Source organism: Manis pentadactyla, chromosome 1, assembly GCF_030020395.1.
Source record: "Manis pentadactyla isolate mManPen7 chromosome 1, mManPen7.hap1, whole genome shotgun sequence".
Taxonomy (NCBI): domain Eukaryota; kingdom Metazoa; phylum Chordata; class Mammalia; order Pholidota; family Manidae; genus Manis; species Manis pentadactyla.
The window spans coordinates 62,470,781-62,480,917 of NC_080019.1; positions in this window are offsets into that span (position 1 = coordinate 62,470,781).

Consider the following 10,137-nt stretch of genomic DNA (forward strand, 5'->3'; position numbering starts at 1 on the left):
TTATCATTATGTGTTAAGTGCTCTACAAAAAGTAGCTACTCCAATTACCATCACGACGGTATTGTTGTGCCACTGAATGGGAGGGAGTTCAAGATATAATCCTAATCTGATGTCAGTTTCATGATTTCCACTTTCTTGATTTCACACCCTTTCCAAACAGGTCTTTCTAGAAGACAGACTCCTGGGTTCTTTGAACCATAGGTATGAACCAATTTGGCATTTCTGAAATTGTTATGAGTGGTTATGTTTTTTGTCTGATGCAAAATATCAGGCAAGACACACCCTTAGCCCTCTCTTTCCCAATCTTCCAGAGCCTCAACCTCCAACCCCCTCCAGGCAGATGTACAGGATGACTCCACCTCTCATCACATACAAAAGCTTCTAAAGCCATATGTAATCAGGTACATTTTCCTTTGTGTGTCTTGTCCCTCCAAGTTGATCATGAGCTCCCCATGGAGGAAGAGAATTTTCCTGTGGTGTACAAAGTGGGGACTGAGGGTTTCAAATCGTGATGTCTTTTCCTAATTGGTCAGTCCAAGAAGGGCTCTTTTCTGTAATTGGGAGCACCATTTTGCCATTTTTCTGGCCGAAGGGGGCACCTCCTAATTTGCACCAAACATTCTACATATCAGCAGTCCTAACCTCTTGTACTTCCCCCAGAGTGGACAGTGTTAAGAACATCAGTGGTGCTTCATAAATAGTTGAAGACAGATTCCATCAGTTCTTAGCCTGCATATTTGGTTCCATTAGCATCCTGAGAAACAAAGGTATAATAGCCAGAACCTCATGAGATGTCTGGGTGGGGGCAGAACCCAAATCTTCAGACTAGGAAGCCAGGCCATCTTCCTTTGTGAATGATCACAATGAATGAAATAGTAATCTGCCACTGAATGTCTGGGCCTTCACCATCTATGGATAAAAGCAGACAGCTGCAGTCAACAATAATCCCCAAATGGCCATGGTATTTGGGCCCTACTACAGGGCACCTCCCCATCTCAGTATCCCTGACACTATCTGCCCTGTTGCACCTGAGAATCCCGAGAGCCCCACCCCCACCCTCAGGAGCTCATTTCAGTCCTCCTGGGGAAGATGCCCAAGCCCCTGTGCAGCTTGCGGGAGATGCCTGCTCTCCCTGGCACCCAAGGCTATGTCTTGACCTGTGGTGTCTACTGAGCCTACAGGGTGCTGAAGCTACATATGATTTGAGCGTACCAGGTGGGCAGTTGGGAGAATGTCCCTCACCTGAACCCAAGGCTTCTAGGCAGAACTACCTGGTCTCCAGTTAGACAAAGCCCAGCTTGTGGCCCTAACTGCTCTCTCCTCCCTTGCTGGCAATCAGGCAGGCAACAGGGGTGGGAGAAAAATGCTGCCTATCCCTCCACTCTCCACGTTGCGTTCCCCCACCTCATGCAGTGCCCCAGCCCACCACAATAACCATAAGGGATGCAAAAAAACAACCCCCCTGGTGTCTCAAAGAGGACCAAAAATTCAATATCTGCTACAAAACCCTAATAGAGAGCAAATATACAATGGCAGCCTTTGTGGATCGGCACCTCATGACCCACACAAAGGGTGGATGGACTGGGCTTTGCCAGCACACTTGGCTACAATTAATTTGTTTAGCACTTTACACCCTAGAAAACATTTGCCAGTATATTATCTCAATTGCTCCTTGTAAGAACTTTGTGTTGAGGTCTGTGTTTTTATCCTGTGTACATTACTCAGAGCATAGAAAAGAGTATCAAGTTAAGGAGCAGGTACAAAGGACACCTTAAGTTTCAGAAGCAAAAGACAGTTCCTAGATGGGAGGTGGGAGTGGCTAAAGCTTACACAGAAATACCAGCAGGGAAGCAAGGCATTTGACTCCTGGGCCAAATATGTGTGCAAATGTGGGCATGTGTGCATATGTGTGTGTGCATGCGCCTCACTGGGTGTACAAGCAAAGGCACTGAGAACTGGCTGACATGTTCTCTCAGAGGTCCAGGCTGGGAATAGAGAAAGTAAATGGCAACGAGTCCAGGGCTGAGAGTGGCTTTATTGTTTCCTATCATGGCAAGGGCTCTGAAAGCTCCTGGGCACTGTGCCACTCATCCTTTGGCCAGGGGACAAACAATCCTGGCATGGCTTGCCCACCTTCTTGTGCGGGTGCCAGGAACTGTCTCCTCCCTGACCATCCTCCCAGTTTCTGCCCATGAGCGAGGCCAGATGGAGGAGGTCAGTGGAGGGGCAGCCCTGCCCTTGGCCCTCTCCCAGGCGGTCAGCCCTAAACCACCGGCACATAGCAAGCAGCTTAGCTAAGGTGATGCCATATGCTGGGCCAAGATGGTGAAGGTGGAGAGGCACTGTGGAGGGGGGAGGCTGGGGTCTGTCCCCTGCTGTGGGATCAGTTGCCCTCTGCCACATGAGGGTGGGGAGGAGGCCTAGGGGGGACATCTCTGAGAGGCAAGCCAGCACAAGAATGACACTTGCTCACCAGCCATGTGTCCCACCTGCTTCTGAGCCACATTGGAATCAGTTATCTTCTCCCACGGCATTCCTAGGATGGTGCTGGGTCTTCTGATGCCAGACTGCTGACCATCAGGACTGGCATTGGGGATCCAGACAGCAAGTCCTAGAGTGAGTTACAGAATAAGGGAGGAAGTATGGATGTAAGTGTGGGGTATAAGGAAATACCTGTACCTTCCACATCCTGCTCCTTGCCTGGCAGCTGCTGCACACTCACCAAGGGGCAGAGAGAATGGTGTGAGTTGGGACGTCAGGGGAATGAGAGGGAGAGGGTGCAGCATATAAAAGGAAGGAGAGGGAGGCAGGCAGAGAAAGGATATGTTGAAAAAATCAAAAGAGAAGCAAGAGGTGGTGGTGGAGGAAGTAAAAACATCAGGACAGGAGAGCTGGGCAGGACTTTGGAACTGTGCTGATCTGGCCTCTGATCTGATGGAGGAGATGCCGAAGCCAGACTGGTATAAATGGGGAGACAACGCAGATGCTGGAATACTGAGCAGCTGTGTGATTTTGGTCCTCTGGCTTCCCTGAGCCTCAGGTTCCTTGGCCACTGATGGAAATAGAAGAGCCAGATTTTCAGAGGGACTATAAGCACTCCTGGCTATGTAAGCGAAGGCTCAGAGCAACCCTAACCAGGGGCTCAAGGCTGGTCAGGCAATGCAAGAGGCTCCTGATGCAACAAACAGCCACACAGGTAGTGGGTTAAAATGACATACCTTTATGAGCACCCCGTTTCCATTGCTCAGAAGTCCAGGCACCACCTATCTGGGTCCTCTGCTCAGGGTCTCCCCAGGCTGCAGTCATGGTGTTACCTGAGACTATGGAGCTGGAGTCCTCTCCCAGGCTCACTGGGTGCTGGCCAAATTCCATTCCTTGTGGCTGTAGGATGTAGGCAGTTCCCTGCCACGTGGCGCTCCCCACACATGGCAGTGCCGTGCAGGAGAAACTTCTGCAACTCAACCGTGGAGTGACAGCCTATCACCTTGGCCATATTGTATTTGTTAGAAGTAAGTCACAGGTCCCTCTGTACTCCAGGAGGGGTGATGATGTAAGAATGTGACTCTTAGCTGTCACCCGAGGGCAAGTCAACCTTTGTGAGCCTCATTTTCCTTCTTTGTAAAATGACACCCATAAGCAGTTACCACAGTTAAATGAATTAATATCTATGAAGCACTGAGACAATGCTTGGCCCATGTGTATATAATATATCTTTATTAAATGTTTTTAAAATGAATTAATGTTTAAAATACTTGTCACGCAGCAAGCAGTCCATAAAGGCATGATGTCTGAGGTCAGCAGTCCATGATGCAGGTAGGCCCAGGCCCAGTGCCCTCTGTGTATGGCCATGGCTCTTGGGGAGCCAGGGGTGGGGAACCAGGGATTCTGGGTTGACGCAGGCCTTTCGGCCTTCTCTCCTTTTGGTCAGCTGTCAGAGTGCCTTCCTGCTTCCGTCTGGCACCCTGGAGATCTCCCTCACGCTCCGCCTGAGCCCACAGCTCTCCCCACAGCAATCTGCACAGCCATTTCATGCTTGCCCCCTTCCTTTTCTTCCTGGGGAAGCCAGGGTCTGGCCTCCTCCAGCAGAAGGCCAGGACAGCCCCCTCCCCGGTGCTCTCTCTCTCTCTCTTCGTAATCTAATTCATGCATAGTATTTCTCATATTTGCAAAACATAAAAAACCTTTAAAACTAAGTGGCTGTCTTCCATTCCTGAGGTGGGCTCTGCTTGCTGCCACGCACGCTCTCACGCATATATTTGAACAACTTTGATGCAGTGTAGCTGACACAGAAACCACTTAGTCGTTTCTCCTACATCATCCTCAGTTAATGCTCCTGACAGGCTGCAGGAGGCCTTTCAGCAATCTGTCTATTTCAGCGTTTTTCCCTCCACCTTCCCACCTCCCCACCTTCCCCTCCTCCCTCACTCCCTTTCTCTGCTGGAAAATTTGCTTTTGGCTCAAAAGCTGGCCAAACCTTTGCAATTTGTATCCACAGAGTCTTAAGACCAAACTGAAAGGTGAGCAGCAGATCTGAATGGGAAGGGGCGGCCTTGGGCAAATGGTTTCTTTTGGGGCTTGATGGGGTGGAACTGAACTGTTCCGGAAAGATAAGAGAGTAAACTGCTACCCTCTCTTCTTTGGGGAGCTCCAACGAGGACTGAACACTGCAGCCCCAGGCAGTCTCTATAGTTCACCTGCTCCCACCTCCTGCCTGAGCTGGCCAGGCCTCGTGTTCTGCGGCAGGCTGCAGAGGGACTTCCAAAGCCGCAGCACCTATCGCAGATGTGTGTCTCTGGGCCCAAAAGGAAGAAGACTGAATGGTGCTCAAACAAATGCATACACATGTTTCTGCCCCCATCTCTCTCTGTTTCTATGTCTGTCTCTGTCTCTCTCATACACACCCCCAAGCCTGGGAGCCTGGGGCCTGAGGCCCACTTGTGTGTCACCAGCCCCTTCTGTACCCTTCCACCCACCCACCTTTCTCACTTCGCAGAGCAGTGAGTTGCCCCTTGGGGATCATTTGCAATAAGACAGCATTGTATGGATGGAGGTGGTTGCCGCTTGACCACTAACTCTGCTTTGACCCAAAGCGCTGCCTATTGCTTTGAGGAAGTGGCCATGGCTCTGCCCAGGCGCCGAGTTCTCCATTTGACCCACCTCAGCCCTGCCTGAAGGCTGACCTCTGACTCTGCAGCCAGCCCCATGGCCTGGAGTTCTGTCCAGGTTCCAGGGCTGGGCTGCCAGCAGGGGGCAAGCTGGCCTCACAGCTGGCAGCAGGTGCCTGTGACAGGCAGCAGGGGAGTGGCAGCGGCTGGCCTTGTATGCAGAAGCAGTTATTTAAGGCCCAAACTTCTCTGCTGCTGGCATCGTATTTCCTGAGAAGGAGCCCTAAGACACAGGCCAGCCAGGAAGAACCATTTAAAGGGAAGCACAAAATTAGCATGGCCTGTCTCTGGGACACAGTGTCAGGTTATATGGGGGCCTGGCTACTGCCCTCCCTAGAGCAATGGTGAAATAAAAAGAATAGTCACTACTATTTAACACCTGCCACGCACGTCTCTGTTCTTCCACCATAAACATAAGCATTGCTATTATCTCCGTTTGAAGACAAGAAAACTGAGTCTCAAGGAGGTCAATTAACCTGCTAAAAGCTGCATGGCAGAGAAAAGATTTGATCTAGAACTGGCTGACCTCTTTTGCCTTTTCATGGGTGAAGTCTCAAGACATCCACTTCCCTGACAGAGCTGCCCCAGCACCCCTGCTAGTTCGGAGCATACAGTTAAAGGCATTACCCCTGCGGGGGTATTCTCACATTCAGAGGAGTTCAGGAGGCCTGTAAAAGGCAAGACCCAAGGATGTAATGGGCATCAGAAAACACCAAAACAAGAGCAAAGCATGACCTGGGCAAGTTGCTTATCATCTCTGCCTCTGTTGCTTATCCCAGATATGGAGAGATGAAACCAACCTAAGGAGGCTCAACCTGAGTCCATGAGCAGGTTTGGGGGATCCAGGAATTCCCTACAAATTCTAAGAAAGGGTTTGTGTGTGGGGGTAGTACATACATGTGCCTGAGAATCTTCCCATCAGATTCTCAGACGGGTCTATGAGCAGAAGTTTGAGAATGAAATGAACTAAACAGCCTTCAAGTCACACCCAGCTCTGACAATCCAAGACAGACAAGTGACTGTCTGCTGAAGGAATTTCAAGTCCATGGCAGGTGAGCTATCTGAGGACCAGGGAAGGGCTTTCCAGGAACTCCAAACCATGGCGTTTAGGTGGACAGCCTTTCAGCTGCGAACAGAGCATTGGCCTCAGGGACTCACCAGCATCTCTGATCTGCCCTGCTTCTCAGCTGATGATAGGCATTTTTACATAAGTGTGTGTTACTTAAAAGAAAAGAAAAAAGGATTGCTCACAGAGGACTCTGGGGAATGAAGCACCCCTGACTCAGCCCCCTGGTAGAACATCCCACTAGTCATTGTCATTTCAACTGCCAGTCAGTCTTACATGGACCAGGCCAGCGATCACCAAAGATATTTGCAGGGTTCTCTGCAGAAGTTGCAGGAAGTGCTGCAAAGAAGGCCCATGCCTTCCCAGGGAACCCAAATCTCATACCAGGTTGGGCAAGAGGGACGTAAATCCCGTTCTTCCTTATCCCATTGGCTCTTATGACTAATATAGCTGTTTTAAGACTAGATCAGTTTAAAATAGCCTTCATCTTTATCCCTGATGAGGAAGAAGAGGAGGCTGTCATTAACACCAAAGACAGCCTAGGAGGGTAGGAAGTAGGCAAGGGAGAGGAATTTCTTTCCACTTCACGCGTGACGCTCAGAGATAGGGGTTGGTTACAAATCTAAGAGTCTCAGATATATTTGGCACTATATCCTTCACCCTGCGGCACCATCCCTAATCATTTTCAGAAGCTCAGTGATATTGCTGCAGCCAGAGAGCCCATCTTCTGCTATCCCACCTGCTACTGCCTGCAGCCTAGCCAGGCTCTCCGACTGGTCCTGCGTATAACCATAAGGTGCAAGATCTCCTCTGTACCTCTCAGAAGACATTCCCTCCCTGTGTCTTTGGGCCCAAGCCCAGGAGGAGCTTTAGATTCCCTCAGGTACCAGGTTGGGCTTGCAGTTGGGCTGGGGAAGTGCTCAAACTAATAGGAATTACAAATTTCATAATTTCTGGAAAATCCTTTCAGGAATGGACTTGAGAGACAAAAGATAATTGCTTGCCTTTCTGAAGCTATTCCATTTAACTATAAGGAGTATAAATTAGCACTCACAACACTTTCATAGTTTGTAGGTTACATTGTATTTTTTAAATGATAAGTAAAGATATCCTAACTTTCATGGTTCTACATTTAATAAAGAGAAGCAGGTAATTTGTATTTTTGGTGAACATGGAAGATTTCATCTTCTGGTCTCATGAACAACAGTATTAAGAGTAGTGATCCATTTACACAGTCATTATAGTCACAGTCTCACATAACCATCATATTAAAAAACTGGGGGGCAACAGAGTATTCTTAACAATTACAAGAAGAAAACAGATAAAAAATATTTAAAAACCCACAACCACAATAATAATTAGATTATGTATTCCACTACAAATAGAAGCACTAAGAAAGATCACACATGATATAGCTAATGTTTTAGCAATATTTTGATTCAGGTTGGATATAAATTCAGTATGTAAAATATGCTTTTGCAAGGATGCTAGACATTAAAAAAGCTAAAAGCAGTCCTTACTAGCTTAAGTATATAAAGTAAAAATGTGCACTAGTGTATAAAACTAATATCGCAATGTAGATATACAAAAGACTTATCAAAATCATATTTGAACAGTTAGATAGAACTTGATGCCATTTATTGCCAGTAGTATCCTTAAACTAATGCAAGTTGGTTCTTAAATATAAGTATCACCTACGTAATAAAGCACATGCTAAGACTCTACTATTTTGAAAGACACATTGATGTATACAAAGCAAAGATGGAAGATCTAGCACTAAAATGGTAGCATCAGTTTGAAAATGCTAGTATGGTATGATTCCAACTATATGACATTCTGAGAAAGGAAAACCTACAGAGAAAGTAAAATGCTCAGTGGAGCCAGAGAGGGATGAATAGGTGTAGCATAGAGGATTTTAGAGTAGTGAAACTATTCCATATGTAATAGTGGATCCATGACATGATACATTTTTTCAAAACCCATAGAGCTGAACCCTAATGTAAGCTATGGACTTCAATTAATAATAATGTACCAGTATTGTTTCATCAGTTGTAACAAATGGACCACTCTAATCCAAGGTGTTAATAATAAGAGAAACTGCCAAGCTGGAGAAGAGAGTGGGTATATGAAACTCCCTGTACTTTTGCTAAAATTTTCTGTAAAACTAAAACTTCCAAGAAAAATAAAGCTTATCAACTGATTTTTTTAAAAACTAGTATGTATGAGGCAATTGTGTCAAATGCAATAGATAGAAACTAATGAAATGATCTTCAAGAAACAAATACCACAGACATCCCAGAATCAAAGAATTGTAGAGCTGAAAGATACCCCCAAAAATATCTATTCTAGCATTAAAGATTTATAAGGAAATTCTACCACTTTTCTCCCCTATTCTAGGATTTAAATACTAACTATCTCGTTTATTAATATTCTGTCTTTTCTGAAGTGAAGTGTAATTTGATCAATAGCCTACTTAAACAACCATTTTCTACTAAAGTTTACTTCATAAGTAAATTACTGCTTTGCTTTTTATATTTTAATGGTTCTGATTAAAGGGCTCCAGTACCTTTAATCTTTTGTCACAAATGCAAGCTACAATGAACCAATAGAGAGCTGATGGACAAAATATGTTCATCCATAGGAAACCTAACATTTAAAATTTACATTTTGAATGTAGACACTGTCAAATTCTAGAAAGTTAAGAAGTATTTATTGTAGAACACACTTGAGTAAAGGAAAGTTGCTTTTTATATTGACCCTTACAACTTTGTTCTCATAGAGGATTATGTTAATTTTTTAATGCAACAAGACAAAAAATTGAGTAGCCTAGAAATAATTTGACTAAACTTGTGTTCAAAACCTAATTTAACTCACTGTTTTTATAGTGTGAACATCTGCAACTTGAATTTTTCAAATAAATTCTCTTTATTGGAATAATCAAATGCCAAACACATGTTCTCAAGAAAAGGTAAAATCATAAAGGCTAGTTACATGAAGTTGATAGCTGCTCAAGGGAAGAAGTGATAATGAATGCACATTGTGCATAGCTTATTTTCAGAATAAACCTGTGGATTAATTAAAATGTTAATGTTTGAACCTTTTTAACTGCTAATTGTCCATGAAATGATAAATACCACTGAGGACATGGTAATAAAATATTCAACAAAATTATAAAGGGCATAATTTCCCTGAACATGTGCTCTGTCAGAGTGTAATAAATTATACTTTTATCAAAACTATGGGAGGACAACAGGGATTATATTTCCTTTTTATGTAAAGAATAAGTATTTGATCCTAGCATATTTCAACTCAATTTTCTATTTTTTAATACCCCAAATTAAGCGTTCTTTTGTTATCTTGTAAAATGATTTTTATATTAATTTGTATTTCAGTTATTTGGAAATTATAAATTCCTGTTCAAAATGATTCATGGAATTGAGGTAAAGATCAGAATATATTTCTTCTTTCTTTGTTGTGCTTTAAATTTTACATTTGTCAATTTATAGGCATTAATCATGAACACTATATTTTTTTAGTAGAAGACAGCTATTGAAACAAAGCTATGAGATTGTGGCTCTTATACCTAGCAAGCTGAAAACTAATAGCTTGGTTATTCACTCATTAATCCTCCTTCTGATATTTTTTTATCCCCTGCTTATGAGTTGATAATACCTCATGCGACTGACTAAAATATTTTATAATTTCTCTCTCTATTTTTAGAAAGATTTATATATATATATTTTTTCTATTTCTATGCTAAGTATATATGTATACTATTTCTATACTAAAATGTAGATTTGGACCCCATAACTGGAAAATTGCCTGTTAAAATTTCCATTTCCATAATATGGCTCTCTACTAATTAGTGCAAAATAATATGATATTAGTACAATCCTCTTAAAGAGC